Source organism: Hibiscus syriacus, unplaced genomic scaffold (assembly GCF_006381635.1).
Source record: "Hibiscus syriacus cultivar Baekdansim isolate YM2019G1 unplaced genomic scaffold, ASM638163v2 tig00111059_pilon, whole genome shotgun sequence".
Classification (NCBI taxonomy): domain Eukaryota; kingdom Viridiplantae; phylum Streptophyta; class Magnoliopsida; order Malvales; family Malvaceae; genus Hibiscus; species Hibiscus syriacus.
Window position 1 is genome coordinate 1,920,702 of NW_024062966.1, and position 12,293 is coordinate 1,932,994.

Consider the following 12,293-nt stretch of genomic DNA (forward strand, 5'->3'; position numbering starts at 1 on the left):
TCAATATCCATGACCAACTTCTCGACAAACAACAATCTCTTAGGGTCATCTTTTAATGGCTGAAATTTTCTACGAACTTCAAGATTTCATTTCCCCGTAACCACACAAGCTTACTGTTTAAACCATTGTCAACTTCAGAATACTTGTATTTTCTAAAACCTTTTGCACAATAATACAAAATGATCTCATGTACTTCAAGTTAAGCTATATGTTTTAACTTTTCAAAATAAGATGCTTGCAAAAGGGAAACGAACAAGAAAATACATCTCTTTATTTATATAATGCAAAGAATTTTTAGGTAATTTTATGGCAAACTTTTAACTGAAAATAGTAAAAGAACAAAAGAGTAGGCGTCTTCAAATATCAATAATGCAAATACTTTTGAAATGGCACGCCGTTAGAATGTCTCGAGTATAGCTTCTGTCAAAAGGATCTCCAAAAATTGTGATGCTTACGAGTATGAAGCTACTTCTAAACTCCCAAATCTCTATCATTGGATGCCCTAACCCAGTATTGAATCTCATGTGCATTCAATTTCTCTTGGTTATTTCAATCGAGACTCATTAATCTTTGGTCTCATCCCTGATCACCAACTGTCATTGTTACTATCCATATCAGGAGCTCTTTCCACTTCCAAAATTAATTCAGAATCTTCCACCATGCACGAATTCTGAATTTCAAATTCAACTCAAGTCGCCCTTTGCGGGTTTTCAACTTGAGACCTCTTTTGGTTCCAAGACGCCCTTTTCGGGTTTTCGTCTTGAACCCTCCTTTTATTTCTCTTTTTTTCATTTTTCTCTTTTTGTTTTTCATACGTTTTATATTTTTCATTTTTCTTCATTTTTCTCTTTTTTTCACCATTTTTCATTTTTTTTTCTCATTTTTCATTTTCTTTCATTTTTCCTCCTTTTTTCTTTTTCTTTTTTTCTTTCTCTTTTTTTTATTTCTTCTTCAAGCGAAATATCTTTTAACAGCGTCAGAATTCACTGGATATGGTAATTCTGATCCGTCCATTTCAGTTAGAACTAGAGCTCCCCCAGAAAAGGCCTTCTTGACAACATAAGGTCCTTCCCAATTGGGCATCCATTTTCCCCTTAAATCCTTCTGAATAGGCAAAATCCTTTTAAGCACCAAATCTCCCTCATAGAATTCTCGAAGACGAACTTTCTTACCATGTGCCCGTATCATACGTTTTTGGTACATCTGACCATGACAAATAGCTTTCAATCTCTTTTCTTCAATCAAATTCAACTGGTCATACCTAGCTTGGACCCATTCTGCCTCATCGAGCTTCACTTCTGACAAAATCCGAAGTGAGGGAATTTCCACCTCAATAGGTAAGACAGCTTCCATCCCATAAACCAAAGAAAACGGAGTTGCCCCAGTTGAAGTCTGTACTGAAGTTCGATAAGCAAACAGAGCAAAGGGCAACTTATCATGCCAATCCTTATAGGTCTCAGTCATTTTCTCTATGAGCCTTTTGATGTTTTTATTAGCCGCCTCTACTGCCCCATTCATCTTTGGGCGATAAGTGGTGGAATTATGATGCTTTATTTTGAACTGTTTACAGACCGAGTCCATCATCTTATTATTTAAATTCAACGCATTATCAGAGATAATCCTCTCGGGCAAACCATATCTACAAATGATTTCCTTCTTCAAAAATTTGCATATTGTAGACTGGGTAACATTTGCGTAAGAAGCTGCTTCTACCCACTTGGTGAAATAATCTATGGCTACCAGAATGAAGCGATGACCATTTGAAGCTTTGGGCGAAATTTGTCCAATAACATCCATGCCCCACATTGAGAATGGCCACGGAGCTGTCATTACGTGCAACGGATGAGGAGGAGTATGTATCCTATCTCCATAAATCTGACACTTGTGACATTTTCGGGTATAATTGATACAGTCTATTTCCATAGTTGACCAATAATACCCAAATCTCATAATCTGCCTAGCCATAGCATGCCCATTAGCATGGGTACCACATATTCCCTCATGCACTTCTTCAAGAATCAATTTTGCTTCTTTCGCGTCCACACATCTTAACAAGACCTGATCCAGACTTTTCTTGTATATGGTCTCACCATCAAGCACATACCCTGATGCCATTCTTCTAATGGTTCTCTTATCATTCTCAGTGGCCTGTTCTGGATAACTCTGATACCTTATATATTGCAAGATATCATAATACCAAGGGTTTCCATCTTTTTCCTCTTCGATATTAAAACAATGGGCTGGATACTCATAAGCCTTCATTTCAATGGGCATCATATTTGAATGCTCGTTCATCTTAAACGCTGCTGCCAGTGTGGCTAAGGCATCTGCCATTTGATTCTCTTCTCTGGGGAGGTAATTGAAAGTTACTTCATCAAATTCTTCAACAAGTTCCATAACTAACTAACGGTATTCTACAAGCTTGGGATCTTTTGTCTCCCATTCTCCTCTGAGCTGGTATATTACCAAAGCTGAATCCCCATACACCTTGAGCATTTTTATTTTGCGATCAACAGCAGCTCTAAGACCCAGAACACAAGCTTCATACTCGGCCATATTGTTTGTACAATCAAAATTAAGCCGACTGGTGAAAGGATAATGCTCTCCTTCTGGTGAGACCAAAATCGCCCCGATTCCATGTCCCAAGGCATTTGAAGCACCATCGAAGTTCAACTTCTAATATTTGCTAGTGGATGCAACTGCTTCTTCTACCGAAATAGCCATTAAATCTTCATCCGGGAAATCAAAGCTCAACGACTCATATTCTTCTGAAGCCTTGCTTGCAATGAATTCCGCTATAGCACTTCCTTTAATTGCCGTCTGGTTTACATACTGGATGTCAAATTCGGACAATAAGATCTGCCAACGAGCTAATCTTCCAGATAATGCAGGCACACCCATTAGATATTTCAAGGGATCAAGCTTGGATATAAGCCAAGTAGTATGATACAATATATATTGCCTAAGCCTTCGGGTAGCCCATACTAAAGCGCAACACAACTTTTCAACGGGTGAGTATCTTGTCTCACATTCAGTGAACTTCTTGCTGAGATAATAGATAGCCCTTTCTTTCTTCTCAGTTTGGTCACGTTGCCCCAGCACACACCCCATGGAATTTTCATAAACCGACAAATACAGAATCAAGGGTTTGCCAGAGATGGGTGGCGCTAAAATTGGAGTGCTCGATAAATATCTTTTCACTGCTTCAAAAGCTCTTTGACAATCCTCACTCCATTCCCCTGAGTTATTCTTGCGAAGAAGGCGGAATATGAGATCACACTTTTCCGTCAGCTGTGAAATAAACCGAGCTATATAATTTAATCTCCCCAAAAATCCTCTGACTTCTTTTTGAACTTTTCCGTAAGCAATTCTATCAAATCTTATCGACCTCCAACTGACAAAGTGGTACCAATCTTTACTTCTCTCTTATCCTCATCTGTTCCCAAATTCAAAATCTCAGTAGGCTCTTTATGAGGTAGAATCTGCTTATCTTCATTCTCCACCATTTTCAGCAATTCAGAAGGTAGTTCACATCCTTCATCATCATCACAATCTTCGATTTCCCCTTGACATATAGGCTTCTCGAAATCAATCTCTGGGTCAGAGTCATTGGCATTCATATTATTGATATCTGAGCTCCTGAAAAAATAATGAAAGAGAATATATATATACATATATACATATGGGAGAATCTTTTCCCATATAAATAAATAGAAATAAATAAATACATACATATATACAACAAAGAATGAATGAATGAAATGCATGGGAGAATGTTTGCCATTTGGAACTAACAGAATGCATCCTTTATTGAAAGCAAGAAAAAACAAACAGCTTAACCCTTTACATAAAATCACCTATTGCCCCAGGGTATGAACAACAGGGAGAAAGTTCCAGTGCATTACTCTGTAAAAGATTTGTAAACTACAGGCAGTTCTTCCGCGGTCCAATTGTTCAACACAAAGCCTGGCGGTGCAGGATAAATGCCCATAACTCTCATTTCCTCAAATTCATCATCAGTTATAACATTAATGCCTAAATCTCCCAAAGCATCCTCAACTATCACCTCGGTGTTCCTTGAATCCCCTTGAAACATATGTCCCCCAAACATGAAAATACTACTCAACGGCGGGAAGGTCACGGGTTCCCAGCTAAGGTCTTCACCAGTCAATCTGGCTTTTCTGATTTCTTGGCCCTTCTTAATTCCCCTCAACTTATCCCTCGGAGTTGGCTGATACCCCAAACCAAATCGATCTTTTTTAGTAATAGGGCATATGGGATTCACCGGTCCTTGCAACTGTCGACCTAAACCCTTTCTAACTTTCGCTTCTCTTCTAAGAGTCAATTTAAGCCCCATCTTGGTACAGTTTGACAATCGAGGCTTTGGTATCTTCCTGCCCTCGGCCACAAACGTAGCATTGACAAACTCCAACGATCTGAAAGAACACTCGACGGCTTGCTCATCAACTTCAATATACGGAGCAGTAGTAGAAACAGAAGCAATAATGTCCTCTTCAGCATGAATACATACCAACCTTCCATCAATCACAAATTTCAGTCTCTGGTGCAATGTGGACGGAACTGCACCGGCCTGATGAATCCAAGGCCTTCCCAACAAACAATTGTACATAGGCATAATGTCCATTACGAGAAATTCCACTTCATAAGTTGCTGGACCAATATTCAGAGGAACATCAATCTTGCCCAACACTTCTCTTTTAGTCCCATCGAAAGCTCGAACTACACTTTGACAGGTTCTCATAAGTGTACTATCTAACGGAAGCTTCTTCAAAGTCACTAAGGGCATCACATTCAAAGCTGAACCATTATCAACCAAGACCCGGGACAACACATGCCCTTTACATTTAACTGTAATGTGCAACGCCTTCTGAATACCCATCATCCCATAAGGGATTTCATCCTCAGAAAAAGATAAAAAATTATCAGCTTGTACATTGGAAACTAATCGATCCAACTTTTCAACGGGCAATTCTTTCGGAACAAAAGTCTGGTTCAAAACCTTTAATAGAGCATTCCTATGGGCCTCTGAACTCAAAAGTAATGATAAAACATAAATACGGGCATGCAATTTGTGTAACTGTTCCACAACACTATACTCGCTGTGTTTCAGAAATTTCAAAAATTCTACCGCTTTTTTCTCGGTTACTGGTTCATTGATAACAGACTTATCTTCTTCTATCTGCACATCAACCTTTTTCCCCTTATCAACTGCAACATTCTTCTCAGACTCTTTAGGTGGATTAAGAGAATAACACCTACCGCTTCTAGTAAAGCGTCCCACCTCATCTACTTTTTCATTCTCTTTTGTTACATCTCCCATCTGGCAATCATATCTCCAAGGCACTTGTTTATTATCCCGATATGGGAATGGAGATGGAGGTGTAATAACCACTTTCGGGGCTACCTTCTCAGCAACTCGATTTTTGGGTGTAATAATTAGGGGACAACTGGCATTGTATACCCCTTTAGACGATCCTTCTGAAGCGCAAACTTCCGCTTCCTCTTCTTCAGCAGTCTCTCTAAAGAACTCAATTTCTTTACTGTCCATCATATCTTGTACCAAAGATAGGAAGTAAGGACATTGCTGAATATTGTGTCCTTCACTGTTATGATACTGACACACCTCTCCACTGTTAAACTGTTCACCCATCAAACTAGGCTTCAACAATCCTACCTTGACCATCTGGCACCAAACCCAACTCATAGGTGATACCACCTCACTAACATTCCTTACAATTCTCTTTCCCTTCTCTTCAGTAATCACGTTAACTCCTGCCCCTGCATGGCTTGGCAACAGATTCTGAGCTATATTCGGCTGCTCACTGTCACCAAAGTTGATGACATTCCTCGTTCTCAAAGCTTGGACAACCTTCTTAAAAGCAGTACAATTCTCAATGGAATGCCCAGGGTTCCCTGCATGGTACTCACACTGAGCACTAGCATCATACCATTTGGGAAAAGGAGGTTGCATTGGAGTCACGTGATACGGCGAAACCACATGCCGATCATACAAAATCTGAAACAATTCTTTATAAGTCATCGGGATGGGGTCAAATTGAGGCCTCTCTCTCCTCTGGTCCCTTGCCCCTTGTCTATTATCATTTTGTGTTGACGACCCTGCTCCTTGAGGACGGGAAACAGTGATGTTATTAGAATCGTACTGCCTCACATTACTGACTTCGCTTTCTTTTTTCCTCGTTGGTGGCCTCTTACTAGACTCTCCTCCTTCAAGCTTTCCACTCTTAATCGCCATTTCAATCATTTCTCCTGCTGTAACCACATCAGCAAAACTTCGATAAGGATTACCGATAAGATGCGAGAAAAAAGGAACCTTTAAGGTGTTGACAAAAAGCATATTTGTTTCCTCCTCTTCCAATGGCGGGTGGACTTCCACTGCTACATCTCTCTATCTTTGAGCATATTATCTAAAACTCTCGTTAGACTTCTTTTCCATTCCTTGCAACATCATCCTGTTGGGCCTAACATATTTCACATGTTTGTATTGCTCAAGAAAGGACTTAGCCAAGTCTTTCCACGATTTAATATTAGCTCTACTCAGCTGGTTATACCACCGGATTTCCGAGCCAGTTAAGCTTTCCTGAAAGCAGTGTATCAACAATTGATCGTCCCCTATGTATCCGGTCATCTTCCTACAAAACATTGTGATATGCGCAGAGGGACACCTAGTACCATCAAACTTCTCAAAGTCAGGAACTTTAAACTTTGGAGGCAAGACCAGATCAGGAACTAGACTTAACTCCTTTGCGTCAAATCCATAGACACTGGTATCTTCCTTCATGGCTCTGACCTCTCTTTCTAACTGCTTCCATTTCTCTTCCAACAGATTGTTTTGATCTTTCTTGGCTTCTTCATCAAGGTCCAAAACTTGATGACATTGATGTTCTTCCTGATATGAACTAGATCCAGGCTGTACGTTAATAGAAGCACCGACTGGATTAATGTGCACCTTCCCGACATAAACAGGGGTCACTTGAACGTTCTGAGATTGTTCTGGGGTTAACCCTAGATGATGAAGTGGATCTTCAGTTACACCTTCTGGTATAGGGCTTTTCCCATGTTCTGGATTTCTTCCTTCCAACATACTCGCAAACTTGGCAAACATCTCCTTTTGGGCATTAATCATATCTTCTTGCATTTTCTTGATATTATCTTGTAACTCCAACTGAGCCTTCTCAATTTGGGCAAGTTTGTCCTCCATAACTTTCTTCCTGGTTCTGTAGGTATGCTTGGGATTTTCCAGTATTACTCTGTCACAGAGTCATTTTGTTATCGCTGATATTTATTAATGAATATGAAATATATGATTATGAGTGAATAAAATGCCATGCAAAAATTTAAATGTATTAAAAAGGCATATGCAAAATGCAGGGTGTTGATCCTGGAACGACTCCTTAGAACAACTCTTTATATTAGAACGACGTTCAATTACAAAGTTGAAACACATCACAAATAAATCTGCACCATCTCTCCTATTTGCTGTACATGTGCTAGCAACTCCACGATCTTCTGGTTTTCTTCAGCCTCGGGATCCAGTTCTTCAGTCACATCAGCAGCTTCCTCAGATAGAATGACCAAATATTGAGCTATCCCCCGCGCGTGGTCTAGGTAACAAGCAATAAAGTCCTCTATTTGCTTAACTCTCGCCTGAGCTCGCTCCCACCGAAAACGCCACTGTATATCCCCCTCATAGGGAACTATCGATAGCTCACTTGCTTGCCTCTGAAACTCTTGAACCATGGCTTCAAGCTCGCCCACTTGTCTCTTCAAACTTTCAACCTCCCCACGGCTCGAGCTACCTTCCCCGCTTCGGTATCGTCGTAATGCAGTCTCTAAACTTGAAATTTTCCCCTTCAACTTCTCATTCTGGGCTTGACTCTCTTGTAACCGCTTCTCTAAAGAATCATTTTCCTTCGATAAAATCTTAACTTGGTGTCTGCTTTGCTTGAGCTCTTCTTGACTCTCTCCGGCTACTCTTTTGAGGCTCGCCACCTCTTGCCTCAATTCGACAGACTTACTCGAGCTAGAACCTACTTGAGCTTTTACCATTCGCTGATAAGTTGACCGAAGATCGTCAAAGTCTAGCCGAAGTTGCTTCTCTACTTTTTCAATTCGATCTGCTCTACTCTTCTGAATGTCAATCTCCAATCCCTTTTGATACACTTCATCTTCTAGCTTCTGTAAAGTCATTCTCCATTGTCTCCGTTCTACTTCAAAATCGCGCTTGGCTAACTCTAATGGAGATGGCACCACTCTCAACTGTTCCTCCATCGGCTGAATATTTTCAGGATTCACCATCGGGATATTGTCATTTACTCGACCGCTTCTCCATTGCTCGTACTCTTGAGATAACTCGAGATCATAAGTGAACAGATTCACACGACGAGTTTGCTTCCAAGCCTCAGCAAACCCTTTAACTTTACCCTTATACTGATCTCCTTTGAATGTAAAATCCGATCCTAACAAGTCCCACGTGGCTGGAATGAACTGCCTCGATCCATACTGTCTGGAAACTAGTAGTGGTGCATACCCAACAGAACCCCATATACCTGGCAAAGGAACCCAATCTCGCTCTCCACATCGGTAAAGTATATCCGAAGAGGTATTCCACGAAGCTCGCCATAAAATATCTCCATCTCTGATATCCTTGAAGATGACCATCCATTTTTCTTCGGTAAAACCCCAGGCCATTCTTTAGAAAGAAAATCTTTCAAAGGCGAAAACCCCTCTAGAAAAACTCGTCCTGGTGCTCTTTCAATATGTTTGAAATGACTTAGAATCCACACTAGCAGCAAAGGCGCACATCCTATAAAGCGTCCTTCTCCCTCGCGCCTACAATAACTCAAAGACCGGAACGTCTCAGCTAAAATGGCTGGAACAGGATCCACGTGCTTGTCTAATCTTTCAAACAGGTCAACGACTGATACGTCTACATATCCTAGCACCTTTGGAAAAATAACGAGCCCATAAATCCCTAAAGCAAACAAGTCAAGCTTCTTTCTCTTATCAGGGTGATGATCAATTACGCAGCCCAAGAGATGCACTCACTGTCTCCCTTCTTCTTAATGTTTCTGATTACCCAATCTTCACTCATTCCGGTCATCAATAGTAATTTCTTCTTAAACGAAGGAGTGACTGGCAGCTTGGTATATACTCTATCCATCTGTGACCTCGAACAACGGACCAAAGCTTGATACTCCTCTATTGTTGGTGTTAGATCCACTCTACCAAATGTGAAACAGCTATAAGCCGGGTTCCAGAACTGTGTCAATGCTCTAAACAGATTTCGGTCAATAGAAATATCCAGAAGATAAGGAATATCGCCGTACAACTGATAAAACATCTCCTTATCGGCTACTGCCCATCTTCCCCATATCTCATTTAGCTCACTTAGATCATTCTGACGCACGTTGATGTGAGTGTAACCAAATAACTCTGACACATATCCAGGCATCACGCTGTCTCCATTGGTCAATTGGGACTGTTCCGACCACCTCAGAACATCTGCATTGTCCTCAACCTCTTTCTGAACCGTTCGTTCCATATTACTGTCATTCTATATAAACATCGACCCCAAATCAACACCATGTAATGGACAATGCAATGCAAAACAGAAAAGAAACAAGGCAAAAACAACAAAAGATCGGTTAGTAAACATGAAGCAATTAATTCAAGATAAAAAATCCTACCCACATATGCTGACTACCCCATCTTGCTTTATCAAATCCTACCCAACATGATATATACCCCCAAGCTTTGTTATCCACAAAAAGAAATCCTAACCGCATGATATCTAATTCGCATACTTATTCAAAAAATAAACCTAACCACATGATATCTAGTTCGCATGCTTGTTCGAAAAATAAACCTAACCACATGATATCTAGTTCGCAAGCATTTATTCGAAAAACGAAAATAAATGACTCAAAAAAAAAACTTTTCCTTGTGTACCCTCCTCACGGGATTCTTAAGGTTCGGGTTTGGTTCAACCTAAGTTCAGGCTCTACGTTCACTATATGTCGGGTTAGGTTCTAAAGTAATAGGTTCTCGAATTGTCCTTGTCGGTGCCCCCTTGGGCTACCGAACCCTCAATCCTGGCCCATCATAGGCTTTAGGGGATCAAGTTCAATTTCGAGGGAACACACCTCCTTATGTCCATGCGGAGGTGATTACCATCACGAGGACCATAAGGCGTGAGCTCCAGGAGCGATCCACTATCCCATGCGGAGGTGAAAACCACACGAGGGCATAGTCTCTCACTCCTACTTAATTAGGACGGAGCGGGGTTTTAGCTCATGTTATGATAATGCAGTTGTGCAGTGTGTGAGGAAAAGAGAAAAAACAAACAATAAAAACACTCAAAATCAATTCCTAAAACAAACAATTATTCTGAAACCATTAGCAAACAGATTAATACAACTATTTAATTGTCAATCGAATTAAATTAAAGAAATCAACTTACAAACAATCAAAAATTATTAAAAACCAAACAATGGATCAAAAATCAAATTAAAACGAATTTGTAATTTTCAATTGCAAAGACAATTAATTACTCGACTATTGGCTTGACTCTCTAAAAAAAGTCCCCAGCAGAGTCGCCAAGCTGTCGAAACGATTTTTTTCTTAAAAGGTGAAAAAAGGTGAGATTTTGAAAACCACATCAATTTTTAACTTACTTTGTTCAATTGATTTTTTATTTAAAAACAAATGCGATTTAAAAGATCTCTCGTTCCGAAACATTTTGAATTTCCTTTACGATCGAAAAATACTGTTTGAAGAGTCGCCACCAATCTTTGATTAGGGTGTGATTGGGCACCCAAAAATGTTTTGTTATTTTAAATAAAAATTAATTTTAATTAAAACAACAAATTAAGGTATGCGTTACCAAAATCCAAGTTCGGGAGTCGGTTACATGCGGGGAAGGATTAGCACCCCCACAACGCCCTAAAACGGTACCTAGTCGATTAATTAATGTCTTTGCAATGAATTTTACAAATTCAAATTTATTTTGATTTTTGATCCTATAAAATAAAAATGTAAATTTAAAACATTCAAAAGCACTCAAATGAATTAAATTAAAATTACCAAGTCGTTTTAGAAAGATAAAGAATGTTCGATTATTTACAAATATCGAGACCAGATCTTAAAGATATAACAACCTTTTCTCGATATATTTAAATAAACGAACATTTCCTTTTCTCTCGTTCCCAAATTTTAGGTGACGAATCAAAAATTTTTTTGTTTCACTTTCGGGATACACTTTTATTTTAAAATCATTAAAAACGGACCTCAAATCAGTTATGACTGCCCACTTAAAACAATTTTAAATTAAAAGGGTATTACCCTTAGTCCGATTATGTAATATGTCGAGTTATGCAAATGAGGTTACCATGCGAATCGTGCAAAAAAATGTCATGTCAAAATTAATTAAACAAAATTAAAAAATATCATACAACGTGACATACAAAAAAAATTATATATATATTTTAATTAAAAATCATAAACCATGCATATTAACATATTATGTACAAGTGTGACTCAAATATAAAAATAAAAACATGATATGTCAAACTACGAATTTTTTAGAAAAACATGTATATACATATTAAAAAATGTGACTAAATTTAAATAAATGTAAAATCCAATCTATAAAATCAAAAGTAATCCAATGACCTAATTATAAAAATGAGCACAAACAAGGGACCTACACATGAATAACTAAAATTAAAACTGGAAAAACAGCAAAATTAGGACAAACATATGAGGTTAAATTCTAAAGTAGTCCTAAAGGTGACTAAGGTGTAAAACAAGCTTAAAATTTGAGGACTGGAAACCTGATTTCACCAAGAAATACAATGGCTAAAAATTAATTAATCCAAATGATATTATACAAAACCTAACTAAACCTAAACTAAAGTTTAATTTACCCTTTGGCCGCACAACTCTTCTTCTCTCACATCACGCAGCCATGGATTTCAAACATTGCCTCCCAACGCCATCATCTCTGACATATCACTTTTGCTTTCTATTTTCTAATCCAATATTGCATTATCATCTATAATAGGGATTGGAACTGTCGGTAGCTGAGCTATAGCCTATAGTCAAACTCCTCTGCTACTCTTAATTGAAACCCTCAATACCCATGAGCCTTCAAAACTCTTTGGCCACCGCTCAACAATGGCCCCTTTCTCCGATCACCCAAAACTTCTGTGACACCTAAACTACTTCCCTACTCCGGTGAAGACTCAATATAA